Genomic DNA, 9948 nt, shown 5'->3' with positions numbered 1-9948 from the left:
CTCTCTCACACTGTATCTCCATCCCGCCATCAGCCTATCTCTAGACTCGATTCCAATGACAGCTCTTCTCTCCCATTGTCGTTATATTCTCTCATGAATACTATTTTCATGCCATCTATAAATAATGTAGAGGCTCAAGAAAGGGATAGAGAGAGAGAGAGAGAGAGAGAGAGAGAGAGAGAGAGAGCGAGAGAGGGAGAGAGAGACAGACAGACAGACAGACAAACAGACAGACAGAGAGAGATAAGATCACGTCGATAATTATTTTTATGTATTTAGCACTTATGGAAATTGGCGGAGAGATAACTATATTTTTGACTGCTTCGTATTTATAAATCTATTTTATTATGTACTTAAATTGGATTTTCTTCTTGTTTTATTTTAGAACTTTTAATACCTAAGGGTGCGCCTTAATAGCTTATTCTTTGAAAATGTGAAACGTTTATTTAAATTGCCGTATGATTAATAACAATGATTCACTATTTTTACCGATATATATATATATATATATATCGTAAAAATAATATATTGTATAAAAAAATGTCTGTGTGTCTGTTCATTTCCTAATTAATGTTGAATGTTCCATTAAGAAACATCTAATTATCAACATACGTAATACAAAGAAATTTAGACAAAAAATATTTAAATAATAAACTTTTAAATGGTGATAGGTAGAATTCATCTAAAAATTTCTTAAAAAGAAAAATTGTTCTAATCTTATTTATAATAACTATAAATCGGTCATTGTTTTTTTTTGTTTTTGTTTTTTTTTTATTTTATTTTTAATTCACTTTTCTTCCAGATAAAAATTACAATATTCATAAAAGCTATATGAATTGTTTTACACTTTTAAAGGAAGAGTCTTGATCGATAAATAAAACGTTACAAACATTTCGAAGTATTTATGAATAAAAAAATTTTAAATAAAGAATATAATTTAATACATTTTTCAAGTGATTTTTGTTATCAAAGCGTTCACTTATAAATCTTTTGTATAATGTGCGAAAGGTACTTTTCCTTCATTTACATGTCTATTTAATAAAGTTTATTTTATTTAAACTACATTTAATTTTCATTCCTAAAGGTAAATTGTATTTTTTTTTTTTTGTAAAGGCGTGCTATGTTATTCTAACAAAAAATACTTCTACATAGTAACGAAATAGTTTAAAGTTCCAATGAAATATTAAAGTAAATTTTAATATATATATATTACTTGGGATTGATTGCATACTATACTGTTGTGATATGATAAACGAACTTAAAAAATCTTTAGATTTATAATTGAAATTTTAGAACGACTATCGGTGCAGAGGTGGAATTTTCACGTGGCCAACTAGAAATCGAAATTATGTCTTTAAAAGCGTCATCGATCCCTTACATTACGAAACATTTCACATGCCCTAATCTTGTCGCAGCTCCTTCAGCACAAAAGAACCCCTCGTAATTAGAATCGGCTATGACAATTGACGAAGCAGGAAGGAACGCAGCACTGAGGAAAGGAAATCTTGGTCCCGATGGTCTGTTTGGCTCGTGGCAGCTGTCAAAGGGCCTGCAGGAAGTTAATCGAAGAAAAGGGTGGGGAGTGGTGAAAGTAACGGTACGCACTCAAATGGGAGCTCGCGATCGTAGTTAAGCAGGTGCTGTGAGGTAAGCAAATAGCCAAGGAAGAGCAAGAAAGGACAATTCGATTATTTAGAGGAAGTGCCCAACACACCAACTGGCACAATAAGGAAACCGAGACGGGGAATTTAAAACAGCAAGTACCGTTACTTTTTTGCCTGAAGCTAGGAATTTCTCTTTCACTGTGCGCGCGCGCGCGTGTGTGTGTGCGCGTGCGTGTGCATGAAGGAGAGTCGTATAGATGTTGCGGGATGTGTAAAGAATACTGGAAAATGGCTGGGATGGAAAAGTTATTATGGAAAAATTTGAAAATAAGAATCATCTCACGGAATTGCTTAAAGAACAGAGAGAATATTTATCTGTCTTTAAGAATACTTCATTGATGTATCATTAAAGTAAAATATACTTTTCAGAATTTTTCATATAATACGTTTTTATAAGTATTTGTATTATCGTCTTACAATCTTAAGATATACGTCTTTAAATAATGTCTATTCAGCCCTAAAAATATAATTTGAAGTTGCTTTCTTTTAATAAATAATTGAATAATTTGCAATGATAATAAAAATTACGCAAATATGATATCGAAACTAGAAGACTATCTAAAGATAAATTATAATTGAATGTTATTAATCTGAAAACTGAAATCAATTGAGTATAAAATATTATTATCCACTTAAACTTGTATATCAAATAATTAGCAATTAGAAGTCTAAAAAATTTTACAACTAAAATCTTTTATTTGCTTCATAATTGAAAGCAAAGGCTTTCAACTACAAAACCATTGATAATAAATAAGAAAAAACTGTAGGAAAGAGAATATCAATTACTATATTTATGCATTAATTAGAGAATTATATACTTTTGAGGATTTACCGTGAAACGTGTAATTTCCAATTAACTTTTCTATAAATCTCGATTAAATTCTTTTACAAAAAGAAAAATTATAAACTTTTTTTTTTAAAGGTATGAAGTACGATATACTTAAAAATAGATAATTAAATTTTGTCTATTAAAATATCTGCTAAAAATTCAAATTCTTTCATTATTAATATTAATATCATTCAACTAAATCAAGTAAAATGTGGATCTGCCTAATAAAGCCGATAATTCATTCATTTTTTAAAGAAATGTTTTAATATAGCGATAAAGCTGTGAAAAGGAAATAGTGCCCGATAAAGGCAAAAACATCATTGGAATATCGAGAAAGTGAGGGCGACTACAAAGTACGAAAACAGAAAAGCTGAGGAAAATAATAGCCAGGGAAAAAAGTTTGAACACTGTAGGAAATGCGAAATAAACGCGGGAGGATATGGTGTGGGGAAGTGAGTGTATAAGCGGGAAAGGGTGATAAAAAAGGACAGTCGTAACGGATGTGTAAAAAAAGTAGAAAAAGATTGGCGGATGGGTGTTCTTGAACGACTGGTAGATTGAAAATACGCCAGTCGATCTGCTGTTATGTTGCCGAGGAGGGAAGACTTACCGATGGACTGACGCACCGACGACGGTGGAGTCAGTGTTTTCTCTCCGGAGGAATCGAGTGCGCCCCTGATCAGACGCTTTATTCTTTTAGAAGACACAGACCGATGTGCGGCGGTCCTGTTGCCGGCTAAGTATATATATATAAGGGGATAAGCTGACAAGAATTGCGCGCGCAATGTGAGCAACTTACTTTCTCAATAGTACGCACCCATGCTCGAACAACGCAAATGCACTCGATAGACGCAAAGTTGACTTTAGAAGTTAGATTTTTAATGACAGTGACATGATAAAGTACGGATAATTTACTACTTATGTATTTAGTTTTCCGTTACAGGGACTAATTTCCCTTTCGACTCGAGTATTGTAATAAATCTATTATTTAACTGACATTATTGACAAAATAATACAAGTATTTTGTTCTGATTTCCATAATATTAGCGAGATACGTTAATTTATGAAATTGTAAAAACTTTTTTTCATTGGTCAAAAAACTTTTCATCATTACATAACGAATATTTCAGTTATTAAATTTTAACATTACACTAAATCTATATGATGCTCTTCAACTATTCTGTAACAATAGTTTAATATTTAATATTAGAAGACGCTATCACTTTTAGAGTATGGAATTTTTATTCGAAAATGAGCATAAGGTGCTTACAACAAATTCCGAACAGCTTTCGGTCAATATCCATAGGTCTTACGCAAAAAATCTGCATAGCTAGCAGAATGTCTATTATTAGTAGAGCAAATTACAAATGATAAATTATAAAAGAAAAAGACCTATAGTAGAAAAGTACTATTATAAAATAAAATAAGTTTTCGAACATTATGTAAGAATATAACATTAAAAACTTTTAAAGTATATTACTCAATTGAAATAGTCATTACTATTTTATTTTAGTAAAACTGTTATAGGGCTTTAAAAATAATAGTTATATTACATCAAATTCCTTTTTATTTTGAAATTAAAATTTATTTATTTATTAAAGCACTTTTCTTTCTTCAAAATCTGTCTTCATGTTAATCCAATTAACAGAAATATCAATATATAATGTAATCAATATATATTATATCAATATATTAATTCCTTTATTATCAAATAAAAGACATAAATTTATTATTAATAGTTTAAAATAATTAAAAATAATAGTTGTAAATGTTCGTTATTAATTATCAAAGGTCACGATTTTTTTACATTATATATATATATATATATATATATATATGCATATTTATAATATTTAATAAAATCTGATAAAACAATATTAAATTCCATGGTCTTTTCAAGGCATATAACTGTGTACGTATGAATGATAGTTTCATTCCAGGCCATTTTCTTTTTCAAAAAAGTAAAGTAAAATAGTATAAACAGAAATTGAGAAAATTGAGAAAAATAGAATAAAACAACATGAAAAAAAAACAACCAAAGTTAGCCAAGTGAATTTATCAATTGTCTACGGACATTCTGTAACATAGATCGAGTCCGTCTATGTTTTTTCAATTTATTCTCATTATCAAAAATAATCTAATTAATAATTGAAAAATTATTACTTCAAACTAGGTCTCATTGATTATTTTATAATATATTGTGAAGGAATATGAAAAGATCTTCCAACCATCAATTAATTCCTTAGATAAAAATCGTTTTCACAATGATTTGTTTTCTTGTTAAGCCAATATTATCCATACAAAAACGTAGAGAATACGCATATATTCAAAAAATTAATTGTACTTTCTCTTTTATTTATTAAATTTATTATATATTAATTAATAATATGAATTAATTTATGTTATAAATTTATGTTATAAAAAAATATTATTCAAAATAATTTTGTAGCATACTATTATGGCAATTCTACAATAAAGCAATTGATTAAACTCGAAAATAAAATCTAATTTATACTAATCTGTTTTATCGCTAAAATATATAATGGCCATTATAATAAATTTGAATTTTGTGTTCAATTAGTAACTGTAGTACTACAAATATATTTACTTGGCAGACCAACACCGACATTAGTGAGGCTCGTGGTCCTAAACTCCATAATCTCTTTGAATCCTGAACAAACCTCCCACTCGGCTTTCCCCGTGAATCTCTACCATTTCTTTGTTAAATTTCAGTGTAGCTGTAGAAAATTATCCAAAGAAAAATGAGAAATCCATCGTTAATTCTGATAAAGTTAACCTTCGTTGATATTAGAAAATTTTTTCTCTTTTTTTTTTTTTTTTTTTTTAATTTACTGAATACTTGTAATAATATTTTTTATAAATGTTTATATATATATATATATATACATATACATAAAAGACGTTTGATTGTTCAATACATCATTTGGTCGTGATTGTAAATTATTTATAATTCTAAAGCTTAAAGTCCTGCGTATATTGATAACTCTTTGGATTTAATATTATACGAGATCTTGATTTTGGACTCAAAGCAGTTGCATGTAATAATACAAGTTCCTAATAATTATCCTATTAATGATCTAAAGTTGTATAATTTTTTGTATCACTTTCTGTAAAAATAGCAATCTTAATAAATCTGTAATTTAAATAATTAACTAATTCGTTCTAACCATGAAGTAGAAATGTTGAATTTTACATCGTCCGTACGTATAGCTTTTTTGACTTTTTGACTTTGTGACTTTTTGAGTCACCCCGTCATCTTATCAGAAAAGTCTAAAGAGCCAAGTAGCGTTAAAGACTGTCAACTGCTAAAAACTCACTTAGAGAGCAGATACGAATATGAAAGAATGTATAAATAATACTCGCTTCCCTCAATATCAAAAATTTTACGCTTCCCAGGCATTTATATCTTATATATTGAAAATTACAGTAAAAGATTGATGAAAACCTTGAAAAAGAATACACCCAAACAAAAACAACGAATTCATTACTTTTACTGTTAATCTTTGTTCTTTTTGACTTTATCTTCTTTATGCTTTATATTAAGGGTACCATTAATAAATATAGCTAATATTGTTCTTTATCTAATTTTTCACTAATAATATTTTCAATGCAACATTATATTTTTATTTTAGTAAGGATTTGAGTAACATAATATTTATTTTATTAATTAGCAATTGATTAACAAACTTAAATAGTTAGATTAAAATGAAATTAATGTTATGTATTTAAAGTAATTATTGCATAATTAATGAACATTAATACAATTCCATCGGCAAAAGAAGTCATTTATAATTTTATAAAATATTTCTTACCCTACTTTTTAATTTGTAAATTCTATTTAAAAAATTATTTCACGAATTATCAAGGAATGTTTATTATATAAATAAAAATATCTTATTTTTGCCTTATAAAATTGTTGTATAATATGATATTAATAATAAAATGCTCTCACTAATGTCAGCATTAGGCAGCCAAGTAACTAAATTTATAGTATTACAAAAAAATTGAACATATATATATATATATATATATATATATATATATATCAAAATACATATAAAATGCAGAAATAATGCAAAAAAAATTGTTACCAATAACATTGAATCATGGTTTGGTTTTTGTAAAATAACGAATAGTTATTGTTTTACATACTGTAATAGCATTTCACAATTGAGGATCTCCATTAGGAAAGATAGTGTGCGTAAAATATTGGAAATTACGTAATTGTTAAAAAATTAAAGAACCGACTTTTAATATGCATTGAAACTGTTCACTAATTAAAATTGCGAATCTCTTGATTCTCATATAATCAGGGTAGTAGAGGATTTTGGCATTTTGCATATGTGAAGCACAAAAATTTATTCCTTAAAGTTACCTATATTATAATACTGTTCAATGGTAATGCACAATTACAACCCTTGTAAATCATAATGAGGCAATTTTTCTAGTAATATATCTAAATGCGGCTAGAGCACACCTGCAAACATTTCCTTTCTTTTTTCAATAACTCAAAAGGGACTTGCGCAAGCGTGACGTAACATCATAATAAGCGGCGTGATATGTGTTTGCTTTTCTCGTGAAAGCTGCAGTTGTAGTAGAGGCTACGTCGGGGGTGGGGGATCGAGAGTTATTGAAAGAGACGCATTGATATGCGCGCGGATAACTTTGGCGTAGGGCCGCTGCAATACTGCGCTGCTCCGTCCATGTTGCGGCAATATCGGGATGAGTTATTGTTCGACGAACACAATGCACTCAAATATGGAATGAAGTCAGAAAATTGATAACAAAAAAAAAAAAAAAAAAAGGAAAAGAAAAGAAAAAAGAAAAAAATATATAGCGAGAGAGAGTAGAAAAAATCTCACCGATTTTTCTCCGGGGGTCTTATAAATTTTTGCCCAACGCGGCATTCTTTAAAAAATTTATGTATAGTTGGTATTCGCACGCGACGCGCTTATACAGAGTGGTTTTTCGGTCGCATTAAAGTCTTGCTTAAAAATACTCCGTTTCCTGGCTTATTTATGACGAAGTATAACGTAGTAGTGGCTTTGGCGGCGGAAGAAAATAAGGGAATAAACTGTGGAGCGATAAGCCCGTTAGTTCCGCGCACTGATTAAAATTTAAAAAGCATTTGCATAAATAATACGAGACATTTAGGATAATTTCGTATTGATTTTATTTTTTAACCAAAGTGTGTAAAAATTATATCGACTTGTATTGCAGTTTTTACCACATTATACATATTTTACTTGAATTACATTAACGATAATTCAATTAATCTAGCTTATTAATAGTCATTATGAAAAATAACGGATTGATAGATATTATAGGTAAACGAAGGAAATAAATCAACTTCGTGATAAAGTATAGCCGAAGGTAAGTCAACTCGTGACTACGAAGTATACATACTCTAATATTTAATATTGAGTAATTTTCAAATCTAATTCTTTCATATTCAAACGCTTGATTTTGTTTATTTCTCTTCATAAATAAAAATAATAAATATTCTTACATCTGTAAATTTAATAATCTTATCACTTACATTCTTACATTGTAATAAATCGTCTCTACAGATTTTCATACAAAAAGTCATTGAAGCACTAAATTCATCCATTGTACTTGATAAATAGTCGTTATCTGATATAAAAAAGTTAACAAAAAAATACATTTTCATGTACACATTTGCATGCAATTTTAAAAACGCATCCAAAAAAATAAGCGAGTCACCTTATATTTACATCGATTCTCTGATTTTGAATTTTTGTATATAATCAAATGCTTATCATCGCGTCGCATCCCCAACAAAGTATTTACAGTTGCAAATTAATACGCAAAGGAGCATGTCCCCGTTTTACAAAATATATCAAATACATCATTATGTCTTAGTCGTCGCTAAAAGCGACTTTCAAATCTCCGTTACAGGAGGAAAACAATTCATCATCATTTATCACCACGGAGGATAGGTTTGCGCCCGCGCGGCCATCGGCCGTTTCTCTCTCGCCCTTCCGCCGGAGCCTAACTTCCAATTACTCGATCCTACAATGAGCATAATTCCACGTAAAAGTATTGCCTCCCACTCTGGCGACAGCGACCAATGGCAGTACAGCGATTGCAATCGGACGCGGCAGTGCAAACGCGTGATGAAAGCGAGGCACAGATCTGCACGGGCTCGCAGATCCGAGTGCACGCGACAATTGCCGGTCGGCCGATGGAAAAGCAATGAAGTGAAATGCGAGTGATTGTAGGTCGACGGGCAGAAAAGTGCACGAAGGGAAGAAAGAACAGCTGAGCGGGGCGTACTGACATTGTCGCCCGTCAGTAACGTCGAGCGATATTTTCTTGATGGACGATCGCGCGCTCCGGTAAGTGGGAATCGATTAGAGGGGAGAGGCCAAGCGATGATCGAATGATTTTCCTTTTTCCAGATACCTACCAATCTGACATACAATGCTCTCTCCATCTCTCTCCATCTCCTTCGTTCTCTAATTTTCTAAAGTTATTAATTACGTAGGTCAGAATGAGTGCGCGAGACTGATTGCAGCTCGCTCGTAAAACACAAGGCTTCGCCAATTTTATTCTTGTCTTACAAGATATTGAAACTATGACGGATTCGTTGGATTTTTATAACTCCTCGAGAGAAGGTTAAGTCAAGGCTTTTCCTTATTGAGATACGTTAGAGAGGTTTGATAGACACTGTGTGCATGCTGCGCAATAGGCATCTGCTGAGAAAGATACAATGAAAATCTAAATAATAATCCTTATTTATTGTACATATAGTTGTATTTTAATGTTGTAATTATAGTCTCTAAGCGAGTCTATGATTATAATATGAAATAATATTTCAGACGCATTATAAATAATTCTAAAATGTGAATATAAAGTTTTAAAGCACACAACTCGATCAAATATCTCACAATTAAATTTAAGTAGCTCTACCGTAAATGAGATTACGGGTGGAACTACTGTTATATACGGTGTAAATGCACTTTCAATGTAATTACACAAATTCACCTCTAATGGTGAATTCGAACCACTCTTCCTGCGAACATTTATAACAAAGAATACAAAAAATATGCTCATGTTTCACTCCTGAAAATAAATCTATTAAAATGCATTATACGCCTCTAGATATTACAATACTATATTAAACAGTGAAAATTTTATTTATTTGTTTTATGATTTAAGTTTTATTCGTTCGTCTAATCATTCAGAGTTTAAAAAACAAAAACCAATGAAACAATGCACTTTGATTCTTAAATGAATGTCTCGTTATTATTAAATTGACTGGGTTATGAATTTTAGATATGCATAAGTTGTTCACTTCATCATTAAGCTATTTCGTTGAAATTTCATATTACAAAGCGATGCCAAAAATCACTGTTCGCCATTGTTAAATTGGATATTTTTAATGGTGTATGAAAAAAAGTTCCAAATAGA

The sequence above is a fragment of the Ceratosolen solmsi genome, unplaced genomic scaffold, assembly GCF_000503995.2.
Source record: "Ceratosolen solmsi marchali unplaced genomic scaffold, CerSol_1.0 scaffold7, whole genome shotgun sequence".
NCBI classification, from domain to species: Eukaryota; Metazoa; Arthropoda; class Insecta; order Hymenoptera; family Agaonidae; genus Ceratosolen; species Ceratosolen solmsi.
The sequence above is the reverse complement of the archived record's forward strand: the minus strand, read 5'-3'. Positions refer to the sequence as shown.